Source organism: Coloeus monedula, assembly GCF_965178545.1.
Source record: "Coloeus monedula genome assembly, chromosome: 36".
NCBI classification, from domain to species: Eukaryota; Metazoa; Chordata; class Aves; order Passeriformes; family Corvidae; genus Coloeus; species Coloeus monedula.
Genome location: NC_138816.1, coordinates 253,106 through 264,945, shown reverse-complemented (window position 1 = coordinate 264,945; position 11,840 = coordinate 253,106). Strand labels below are relative to the sequence as shown.

The 11,840-nt window shown below is 54.5% G+C and overlaps 1 long non-coding RNA gene across 1 annotated transcript; it reads right to left on the bottom strand.

Moving 5' to 3' along the window:
• Positions 1-4,719: 4,719 nt before the first annotated feature.
• Positions 4,720-11,066, bottom strand: LOC309584099. Its single transcript, XR_014227197.1, has 2 exons — positions 10,936-11,066; positions 4,720-6,700 (listed from the first exon to the last, which is right to left on the bottom strand). It is a non-coding gene; the product is annotated as an uncharacterized lncRNA (long non-coding RNA).
• Positions 11,067-11,840: the final 774 nt, after the last annotated feature.

Sequence of the window (11,840 nt, the reverse complement as noted above, 5' to 3'; positions counted from 1 at the left end):
CCCACGAAAGTGGGTCCAGCACAAGCCATTTAGAACCCCCCAAACTGGTGGAAAGCATCAGGATCCTCCCAAAAAAGGGGTCACCTCCACCTCCTAAAATGACCAGGAAATCTCCCGGAGCCGTTTATAACCCCCCAAAACTGGTGGAAAGCAGCAGGATCTACCCTAAAATGGGCTCCCCATGTCCTTCCCTGTGAAGCCGCTCTCCAAGTGCAAGAGCCAGGTGTGTCCCCCCTCCCAGTAACACATCCCTCAGGATTGGAGGGTGCCCCAAAACCTCCTCAGGAACCGGATCCCCCAAACCTCTTCATCCCAACATGTGTCTGTGTCATTCCAGATCCCATCCCAACCATCCTCCCTCTCCCAAATACAGCCCCGTTCTTACGGGGGCAGAGCTGCTTCTGGGGGCATCAGTGAGTGCAGGGGATCCTTTATCCCCCTCGTGCAGCTCCAAGGTCCCGAGGGCAAAGCCCTGGTTTCTAGGGCTGTGCCCACGCCTCAAATCTCTCGCATTTAATACCCAGGTGTGGCCGGGACACGGCCCCGGGAGCTGCGCTAATGCCCGGCGGTGGCCGGGAGGGTCTGAGGGGAGGGGAGTTCATAAGGTCTCCCCCCGCACCCACTGCCGCGCACGAAAACATTTTCATAGTGCATGCCAGCGATTTTTCGTGGTTTCTGGGCTCGGCGGGGCCGAGGCGGCGGCAGCGGGAGCCGCGGGGCCCGGCCCGTGGTGGCGGCCGGGGGTGAAAAGTGCGCGGCGACCCCAGCGCGGTGCCCGAGGGCTGAGCGGAGCTGGTCGGGAACAACCCCCGGAACTCCCCGGTGCCCGAGGGCTGAGCGGAGCTGCTCGGGAACACCCCGCTCGTCTCCGCCGCTCCAAGCCGCTTTCCCGGCTCCGGCTGCCGCCGCCGCCCGGCCCCGGCGCGGTCCCGCGGGGTCGCCGCTCGAGGCGCAGCTGGAGGGGCTCGATCCGGGCCGCGCCCCGCCCGTCCCTCGCTGCGGCTCCTTCAGTGACGCGGGGCGGCCGAGAGCCCTCGGGGCGGCTCCAGAAGACCCCAGAACTGCCCCCGGCTGCGGCTCTTTCGGTGACGCGGGGCGGCCGAGAGCCCCCGGTGCTGCCCCGACGGTCCCTCGCTGCGGCTCTTTCAGTCACGGGCAGCGGCCACTCCTGGTGCGGAGTTTTTATTATTTTTTTATTCTGTTCTCTAGAGTTTAGTCCATTCCCACCTCCCATCCCAAGCCCCTCCAGCGCGGCTTTTTCACCACCGTCACCTCTCGTCGCTCTCTCGGTGCAGCTCTTCAGTGACACGGGGCTGCGGAGATCCCCTGGTGAGGCTCTTTCATTGCATTTTATTCTATTCTCTATTTTTTTGGTTTTCTATTCTCACCTCTAACCCTCCTCGGCGCTGCCCTTCTGGCCGCACCCGACAGCGCCCGTCCCGCCGTGCGGCTCTTCAGTGACACCGGGCGCCGCGGACATCCCGGTGCAGTTTTTTATTCTATTTTACTCCGTTCTCTGGATTTTACTCTACTCACCCTCCGCCCGTCCCTCGGTGCAGCTCCTTCAGACGCGGGCGGGGCAGACGCCTTTCGGTGCGGCTCTTTGATTGTATTTTATTCTCTTCTCTGTATTTCCTTTCGTTCCCAGCTCGCCCGTCCCGCGGAGCGGCTCCTTCAGGGAGCCGGGGCGGCACAAACCCCTCGGGGCGGCTCCAGCAGAGCCCCGCCCACCGCCGCTCCCCGAGGCCTCCCCGCTGCTCCCCGGCCATCGGACACCGCAGGCGGCCCCGGCCCCTTCTTCCTCTTCTTCTTCTTCCTCCTCCTCCTGCCGGGATTCAGCCCCCGCCGCCGCCCGGCTCCTTCTGCCGCTCCTGCCCGGCACGAAGCGGCGGTGCCGCTGACGGGGCCGGAGCGCGGCTGCCCCGCGACTGCCCCGCGCCTCAGGGCCGGGCCGGGCAGTGACCGCACGGCTGGGGAGGGACCCCCGCTGGACACGGCAAGGATTCCTGTCCCTCAGGGGGAAGCACGAACTCACCGAAACTCCCATCCCTTCTCCGTGCGCCGCTGGCCAGAGGAGGGAGGGAAACGGGGATTGCTCTGGAGTTTTACATTCAATCCTTACAAAGAAGAGTCCCAGACGGAGCTCCGCTTTCAGCTTCCAGCGAGGGAATCCAACGGGAGCGTTGGCGCTTCTGTAACCTCAAGCTGTTACTCGATCCTCGACACTTCAGTTCTGGCCATAGGAAGCCCTTCAGCAGCAATGTCTCTCCCAGCCACTGGTTTCTGGCTCACACCCAGCTCGGAGCTTGGACAAGAAACCCAAAGTCCCAGGAGAAGAAGCTCTGCTGTTACTTTTTTTCTTTCAGAGTTCTTTTTTATTATATTTTCGAGATCATCTATTTTTTTTTCTTTTTCTAAAATCTCGTGTTTATTCTCTCTTATTCTCTCTTTGCCCCCTCCAGCCCTTGTCCCCCTCCCGGAGGTTTGTGGGGCGCTGCTGTCCCTCGGCCCTTCCTGCCCTGGCACCCGCGGCCGCTCCGGTGCCCTCAGGCCCCGGCTCGAAGCGAAACCACAAAACCCTCTGGAAAGAAAGCCGGTCTGGGGGAAAACCCTGCAGGGGAGATTGAATGCCACGGACAGCGATTGCTGAGAGTTGGAGATTCCAAACGCTCCAAGGGGCCGGAGGGAACCGCGCTGCGGCCTCGGGGCCTCCCTGGGGCACCGCGGGGACCCCCGACCAGAGCGACTCTTCCCACCCCCCAAAATCCGCAGCTTTGGGTCAGCTGAGGGAAAGAGCTGGAAAAAGGGGCTGGAAAGGGGCTGGAGCCCGAGGGGACCCCTCAGCCATGGCCCGGAGCAGCCGCAGGAAAATGCCCCGGAAACCAAGGAAATCGATGGAAGTAATGAGGAATTTTTGAACTCTTTCCGCTGCTGTTTCCAGAAAGTCCCGGCCGGGTCCTGCCGGGAGGAGCCGGGGGCGGGGAGGGGCCTCAGGGCTTAACTGGGGAGAAAAGTTGAATTGGGACAGGGAAACTTTAATGGTGGGGAGAAGATGTGAACAGAGGGGATTTGAATGGGAGGGGATGATTTGAATCGGGCAGAGAAAATGAAGAGGGGGAGGAGCCCCCCAGCCCTCGGCTGTGCCCCGAAGGTGCTGCCAGCGGTTCCCCTGCTCCCACCCCCGGGCTGGGGGCGCGGAGCTGCCGCTGCTCCCTGGGAATGCCACGGGATAAAAACTCCACTCAAGCTTTTATGTTCCCAGTTACTCCCAATAAGATCCCAGTTGCCCCCAACACAACATGGTCCCAGTTGTTCCCAGTCATGCCCTGTATGGTTCCTTTCACTCTCAGTCCCTCCCAGTAGGAGTCAGGTACAGCCTCAGTCACTTCCAGTATGAACCCAGTCATTCCCAGGCAGTCTCTCGATGATGTGATGATGCCTTTGCTCTCATCATGGTCCCAGTTGCTCCAAGTGTGGGATATGTCCAGCCCCTGCCCTGGAGGGAGGCCTGCTGATAAGGAGGTTGCATAACCTCCCAGCAGAATCCCCCGGAAAGGCAACTACTTTCAGTTATGCGAGAGAAGACAGACCCATGATCCTCTTGGAGACCATATGCAGATCCTTTGTAACCCATTGGCTTTTACCCTCTCACACCCACCTCCTGTATCCCTGTAAGATCTAGCCCTCTGCCCCTGTGAGAGCAGAGAGAGCTCGTCCCTGGCCTCCCCTTCACGGGGTGCAGGCTAATAAAGCTGCCCCATGCAGAACTGCTATACGGGTCTCTCATCTCTCTCCTCCTGGTCTGGCCTGGAGATTGCCTTGCAGAGCAAAGAGCTGGAATCAAGAGCTGAGAATCACTAAAGAGCTGACAGCTTCTCTTCAAAGGCACTCCGGCTACGGCTGAGAGAAGACACCTGGCGTCGGGAAGACGGTTCCTCACAGGACCATCTCTCCGGACCGGTCACAGCTTCCTGGGTCAGAGCTACTGACCCCAGACCAGCAGCATCACTGTTTGCTAATTTTTTTGTCTTTAAATCATATGTAACCAATGAAGATGTGAATAACTTTTCTGTTCTTCTTCCATTTAAGAGAAGACTGCAAATTTGGGTACCTGTAAATCTGACTCAGACTTGGGAAGGACAAGATGGACTGTCACAATTGGCTCAATTATTCCAGGACGAAATCCAAAAGAGCAAGAAACGAGTTCACAAATTTCTCGGTTGACTGATCTTTGCCATCATTTCTGCTGTAATAGTTTTAAGCACAGCCTTTGCAGCTGGTGCAGCTTTAGCTAATTCCATTCATACAGCCCACACTGTGGGACAAGCTCTAACCAATATTACAAAACAATTACAAACACAAGAGCAAATTGACAAGGAAATAATGACCAGAGTAGATGCCTTGGAAAGTGCTCTCTTGTGGATTGGCAAAAGAGTTGAGGCTCAAAAAACCCACATATCTTTACATTGCGATTGGGAACACATACATAACTCTTTATGTGTCACTCCTCTTCCGTGGAATGAAACGGAACAAAACTGGGAAACAATCAAAAACCACCTCCAAGGAGTCTTTGATAAAGCCCTAAAACAAGATATCCACTCACTTCACACTCAGTTAAAAGAGCAACTTAGAGATTTGCAAACTCTAGAGGAGCAAAAGGTACTGACTGACTTAAAAAATGATCTTACTTGGGTAAATCAAAAAATTGGTTTTCAGGAATAAATTTACAAGCTTGGGTTTTTATTGGATTAGGTTGTCTAGAAGTGATATCTTTTTTGATATTCTGTCTTGTCCTTTTCAACATAATCAGAGTCGTTAAAGGCACACAAAAACAAGCTATGGTTGCACTTGCTTTGTCCATGACTCCAAAAAATAAAATAGGGGAGTTGTTGGGTTAACAGGTGTTGGTATAAGGAAAGAGTTAAACAGAGAACGACAGCAGCAGCACCAGCAGTACCAGCAGAAGGTTTCTCTGACACAGCGTGCACCTGAGATAGAACTGAACTAACGAGTTTCTACTTCTACGTCAACATAAGACGCACACGCTTTATGCACATGCTCTACGCACACTCTTCACGCTCCTTTACTGTGGCCTTGGAGAGAACAATGGAAAATGTCAAGAAGACAGATTTATTGTAGGACTGTGATCACGGCTGTAAGCTCTTAGAAGTAAGGATATATATCCTGGTGCTTCTGAATAAATCTTAAGATTCACCTGCATCTCTGCTGTTGGTGGGTCTCCTTCCTTCACGTATCACAGGAGGATCCGCGTTGGATGATCCCCAGTGACCCCTGTTGGGCAGAGCCCTGGTGATCCGTGGTCCTGTGTGGATACAATATTGCTTCTAGCAATAATTTTTCTTGCTTCTTTCCAGTCCTGTGAGATACTTTTCTTTTTCACGGAAGATATTTGCAGAGTTCTGTAAACTAGCTGGCTTCTTGGCAGAGGAAACACGGCAGGAACCAATGGCGTCGGCTCACGTTAGCTCGGAGACAAAGGAAGAGAGAGGCTGTTCAGGTTTGACTTCTAACAGGTTTATTGTTACAAGTTTCGCAACCCGAATGAGCTCGGAAGGCTGGAATCCAATGTGATGGGAATGATGGGATGGGATGGGATGGGATGGGATGGGATGGGATGGGATGGGATGGGATGGGATGCCCCCCTCAGGCTTTTCCCTCAGTTTTATAGGGAATTTGAAAACCCCGGTGAAAGGGGAAAACAACCAATGAGTTCCAAGCCAGGGGGAGGATACAATGGAACAAGAACCCCTGTGAGGGGGAACCGAGAGGCGGGAGTTATAACAGAACCAATGAACGACTGAGTAACCGAGAATTTTCCCGAACCGGGGGAGGTGGCTTGGGCCTGGGCACCACCCAGGGGGTGCGGCTTAGGCCTCTGAGCCGCCCATCGACCTCTGAGTCGGCCCCTTCGGGGAACTCGATGCAGGAGAGAGACTGGGATTGATTGGCATCTCACTGCCCCAGCCCCGGAGGGGGCTGGGTCACACCAACAAGATACCTGAAGAAGACCCCACTGACTTGGCTCTAGGGGCGTGTGGTGGCAAATCCAAAAAAACCCCCCCGGCTCCACAGCCAGAGGATGCCGCGGAGCCTGCACCAGGTCACCCTGCGCTGCCACAGAACCCCTCACCCCCCGAGGAAGCCACGCCAGCAGAGCAACTGGCAGGGGTGTTGGGGCAGCGGGACAGCGCACAGCCCGCCTTGCCTTTTGGCTCCGCAGCAGCCGCTGTGTTTGCAGCACCGCGGTTTAGTGGGCTCATGTCTTGGGCCCCCATGGTGGCTCCTAGCCTGTCTGCGCAGGTGCCTGCCACGCCAAGAATGCACGGGTGGTGGGGACACAGCCACAGGTGAGGACACGATGGGACGGGGCCAGTGACATAGGGAGACATCGCCAAGGCCGGTGCAGCCCCACCATGTTTCTATGCATGTCATATCCCCCATGTCCCCACCCCTCAGTTCAATGTCTTTATTTTTACCCCAGTTTCAAGTGTATTGAAGGGATGAAGAGAAATGAAAAGAAAACCAAAAGAAAAGGAGTTCCGTGTCTGTGCCGGCTGAGGATCCTCATGCTTGGGTTGGAGTGAAGAAGCTTCTTCTGGGGCGTTTCCACCCCACTGTCTCCAGAATCTTGGTCTTTGCCCCAGTCCATCACCATTTGGCTGTGGAAGATGCCCTTGGGCTGGAGAAAATCAGAATTGTGGAATCAGTGAGGTTGGAAAAGACCTCAAGGACCGTCCAGTATTCCTGGATGTCATCAGAAGATAAGATTGCATGGAAAAGATTTTTGAGAGTCAATATTCAACAAATCCACCCTCTCCAATGAATTCCTGATGTCAGTCTGTGTCCCAATGGCTGTTCCTCCCCCATGGGGAACCAGGTAGATGTGGAGACCCCAGCCAGGTGTCTTCCCAACATGGATCACCAGGACTATTGCGATATTCCACAGTGATAGGGAGGAGAAGAGAGATCCAACAGGCAGGAATTGTGCAGCAAGATTGATTTATTTAATGGACATGGATTGTCAGGGCTCTCAGAGCTCCCAGCACACCAGGGACCCACCGCACCAGAGCCCTTGAGAACATTCAGGGCACGTCTGGATCGAGACGAGGCCGCTCCTGACGGACACAGGGGCCTCTCGATCCACTCCGAATCTGAGACCTAAGGGGGGGAAATCGTCAAGAAGTGCCTTGAGTATTCAGGCAATAAGTGGGAAAGATGAGCAGGGGTGTTTTATTCAACCACAATTCATAGATGTGGGGGATGGGTTTGAAATGCATCAGTTTCTGTTTGTTCCTAATTGTGATTGTAATTTACTGGGAAGGCATTTGGTGGCTGAAGTGGGAATGCAAATTCCTATTGTCAAAGGAGATACAGAGGCTAATGCTGCTGTACCTTGGTGTCAAATGTCTGTGAAGGCCTCTGCTGGAGTGAACCCAGAAGTGTGGGCAGCCCCAGGGAAATAGGGAAAATTAGATATGGAGCCTCTCCAAATTCCTCTGAAGCATCCAGGACAAGTGGTGTCTAAAAGCAATACCCTGTTCCAAGGGAGGCAAGGAAGGGATTACAGCCTCTTACTGAGGCCCTGCTAAAGGCAGCGCTTCTGGAGCCAGGCATCTCTCCCTACAACACTCCTCTCCTGCCAGCCAAGAAACCCCATCATGGACACCAGAAGGAAAGCACAATTTTCAAGGCTTCAAAAGCAGATTAACTGAGCCTCCTGCCCTGGCCCTCCCAGACAATCGACTCAGACAGGGGAACTCATTTTACAGGAAAGATCCTTCAGGCCGTTCTGGCTGCTTTAGGAACACAGTGGGACCTCCAAACGCCCTGGCACCCCCAGAGTTTGGGTCGGGTAGAAAGAATGAATGGGGAATTAAAGAAACACCTTCTGAAGCTGCTGAGAGAAACCAAGATGCCACGGGTACGGCTGCTGCCATTGGCTTTGGCAAGAAGCAGAGCCAGACCCAGGGCAGATATTCAATTATTTCCCCTGGAACTGATGTTTGCAATTCTTCACCCTGCTCATTCTCGACCTACTGGGGGGTGGAGACCAGGGATGTCTGTTTCAAGCAGTCTGTGGCCAGAATCCTGTCTCTTGTGAAATCTCTTCCACAGGAAGCTCGGCTGGCACAGACCCTGCCTTCGCACTTTAAGGGATGTTACACCAGTCAAGGGAGATGAGCTTAACATCTCAACAGACTGGGAAGAGCCCAAAAGATACCCAGAAAGATAACGACCATCAACAAAACATCAACGCCCACCAGCAAACATCAAGGAACAGCTACCCCAGACACTGCCCCCGGCACAGCTGGAGACCCCTGCTCTGGAAAAGGCTGAGAAGGAAATCAAGGAGTGTGCACCTAATTAACATCAGAGGCCAAGCAATCCGGGGCCAATAGGAAACCAAATACTAAGAACTACCCAACTTGGAACCAATGAACATTAAACCTACAGATTTCTATGGGTTTAGATTGTATAAAGTTGAGGAAAAATTGAGTAAAACTCGTGTGCCATGGAATGATTTTCTCTGCATACCCGGGCTATGTGTCCATGAAATGATTTCTGTTGCACATCCTGGCCAGAATAAAGTAATGCCTTGATCCTCTAACACTGAAAAGGTTGGTGGAGAGTTGTTGTTTTTCCTGCAGTTTCTGTGATAAGATTACACCATTAGAATGTTTCTTCTTCATAATCCTACTTTGATATTGTCAGTTGGGTTTCGGCCAAAGGTGTGAGAGTCAATTTTTAGCCCGAGGAGAAGAAGTAGAAAAAAATCTTTATTACTCTGGGGTTTTTTTGTGTATGTGTGTGCGTGGCTGTTAGTGATGGCAGAATTTTGGAATGGGTTTTTTGATGTTCACCTGAAGGTTGCATTCTGCAAAACTGGAAAAGCTTTAAAGGAGACCCTTTAACTCATAAACAGTTAGTAAAATATTAAAAGAAAGAAATGCGAAAAAAAAAGCAGCTGGGGAAGGGGGAGCAACATGTGAGTCACCTGATGGCTGCCCTGGAGGAGAAGCTTCCTTCCAGGCAGCCAGCAGAGGAGCTTTAGAAATGCAAATTAACTCTGCTGCAGGAAGTGTGCACAATGTCCCAGGCTCTCCTTGCCTGCCACAGGAATTGGGCTGATTCCCTCTGCCCCTCACCCCAAGCTCTGCCTCCCTGCACTGACGGAATTTGCATCGCTAAAGGCAGAGCCCACACTGAGCATCTCTGACTCTGCAACAGAAATCCCTGAAGCTGCAAAGGAAAACAGCAAACGGAGAATGTTGGGAGAACTTCACCCACAAAAGCGGGGGGGGAGGGGGGAATCATCCCTCTCCCCACTCCAACATCTGCTGGCACTCTCTGTGTTATACAGGGTGGGTTTGACCACTGGGCTGCTTTTGCTGCCACAAGGTCAGCGAAATCACTTGGGAATCCAAGGATGTGATGATTTAATCAGAGAAAAGCGGTCAATTGATGCATCCCTGGCATTTTTGGGAGCGCCCAAACATGGGGAAATGATGAACGGCCACCAGAACAAATCCTACAACACCATGGAGCAGCCCCTGGGAACCCAAACAAATTCATACCAGGTGCCAGAGAACCCACTGATCATTTCAATGCATCATTAGATTACAAGCTGTCCTCCAAATCATAACCAAGCACACAGCTCCAGCTCCTGACCTTCTCACCCACCAATCCACTCCCATGAGCAACGCCACATTTCACCCTGGGATGGCATCAGATTCTCTTTCAGCAGAAGGACCAGGAGGTTGTGGAAAATTAAATTACTCAAACTGCTTTTGGCAAAGAGATGGCCAAGGAAAAGTGGTGAAACAGAGAACAAAGGAAAGAAGAAAGCAGCTCATGTCCCACTCCAAACGTGGAAAGGATGGGAATGGGACACGTTTTCGTGGTTCCCTGGCAGACCATGGGTTAAACCAATGCTGTTTCTCCTCTCAGGTGCTGCAGCAACTCTCATCTTTTTACCATGCACCACACCTTGCTCAGTGCAGCTCATTCAGCAGGCGATCAAGGGCATGCAGGTGGCAGCCAGGCCTCCTCACCCAGAAACGGCTACAAAAGGACACAGAATGAGGTCACTGAGAATAATCCCAAAACCAAAGAAGGCCCACGAAGAACAGATTAAGGCATTTTTAAAGTTTGTAAAGAGAAGTACTGAGAAAATAAGAAGACAAGGGACTAAAACGGAAAAAAATGAACGTGTCTTTACAAACAGATGGTGTGAATCCCATTGCAGATAGGGCCAGAGACTTGGAGATAAGCAAGCAATGTGAGAAACCATAAATTTTAGAAAATATTACTAATTGACACGAACTGCTGCTCAGCCGAGGTCCTGCTAAATTCCTGAACTTCCAGAAGAAGAACAAAGCCTTAACACAGCCATGAATATCGGATGTTATACAAAGTGGGGGTGCACATTAAGGGGCACATGCAGCAGGCGGATCGGGAAGTCTGTACCTTCCAAGGACCTCAGCCACTGGGGAAAGGGACACGAAGATGCGGCCGGGCAAATCGGCATAAAAAGGAGGCTGCGCCCTCCAACACTTGGACAGACCCCACGGGAAATGCCCCGTGGCCTCTCCCTTTGATCACGAATAAAGTTACTTTCACAGGACTCCTCCGGGGACACAAACCTCTGGCCACGGGAACTTTCCCGCACACTCCCGGCCACGGGGCAGCCACCTCTGTCCTACCCACAGCAGCCGGGACGAGCCAGCGCTGCTCCGGCACCGGCTCCTGCCGAGGCAGCAGCGGGAAGGAGACCGCGGGCAGCCGCTCCCGCAGCGCCCTCACGCCAGGGCCAACACGGCGCCCACACGGCACAACGAAGCCGCCACAGCCCCCTGCCGCCCCCTCCGCCCGCAGCCAGCCCCGAGCCCCGCCAGAACCGAGCGCGGCTCCCACCTGCGCTGGGGTCGCCTCCGAGCTCCGCCGCCGCCTCAGCGGGCTCCGGCCGCCACCGCCGCTCCCGGGCCCGCACAGACGCTCCCCCAATGGCGCTTCTTGCTGCGCCACGGCCGCCCTGCCGGCGGCTCCGGGCCCGGGCTGCTCCCCGCTCCGACCAATCAGCGCGCCAGAACCACGACTGACGGCAGCACCGCCCAATCGGAGCGAGGGGCGGGCTCTGCACACCGCACGGAACCCCCGCCTTTCCTCTCACTCCGCCATTCCTCGGAAACCTTGGCGGAGGAGCGGTCTTGGCGCTGGGCCCGGCCCGGCCCGGCCCGGCCCCGCCCCGCCCCGCCCGGGCTGGAGGCCTCGGAACCGCTGCAGCCCTGGAACTGCCCGGATCTCGGTGTGACCGGGAGCTGAAGGCGCTGGGAACTGCGGGTGAGTCCGGGATGGAGCCGGGACCCACCTGCAGCCCCGGCAGGAGCCCGGGCCGGAGCAGGGGATGCCTGAGAGAGCCCCGAGCCCGTGGGAAGCCCCTGCAGAGCCGTGGAAGTGGCTCCTGGCGGGACTCGTGAGGCCGTGGGGGATCCCCGCTGGAGCAGCCTGCTCCTGAGGGACTGTGTCCCGCGGCAGGGACCCCAGGCTGGAGCAGGACAAGGATTCCTGTCCCTGAGGGGGAGGCAGTGACATGACCTGACTGTGACCCCCATCCCCTGTGCCCCTGGGTGGGGAGGAGGGAGGGAATGGGGGATAAAGAGAAGCGAGGGAAGGAGGCAGAGGTCGGGGGAAGGTGTTACTTTTCGGATACATTTGACTTTCCTTTCTCTTTCTCTGATTTGTTTGATAATAAATTCAAACCATTTCCCCAAGTCGAGTCTGTTATTTCTATGATTGATCTTTGCCTACTCTTCTGCTGA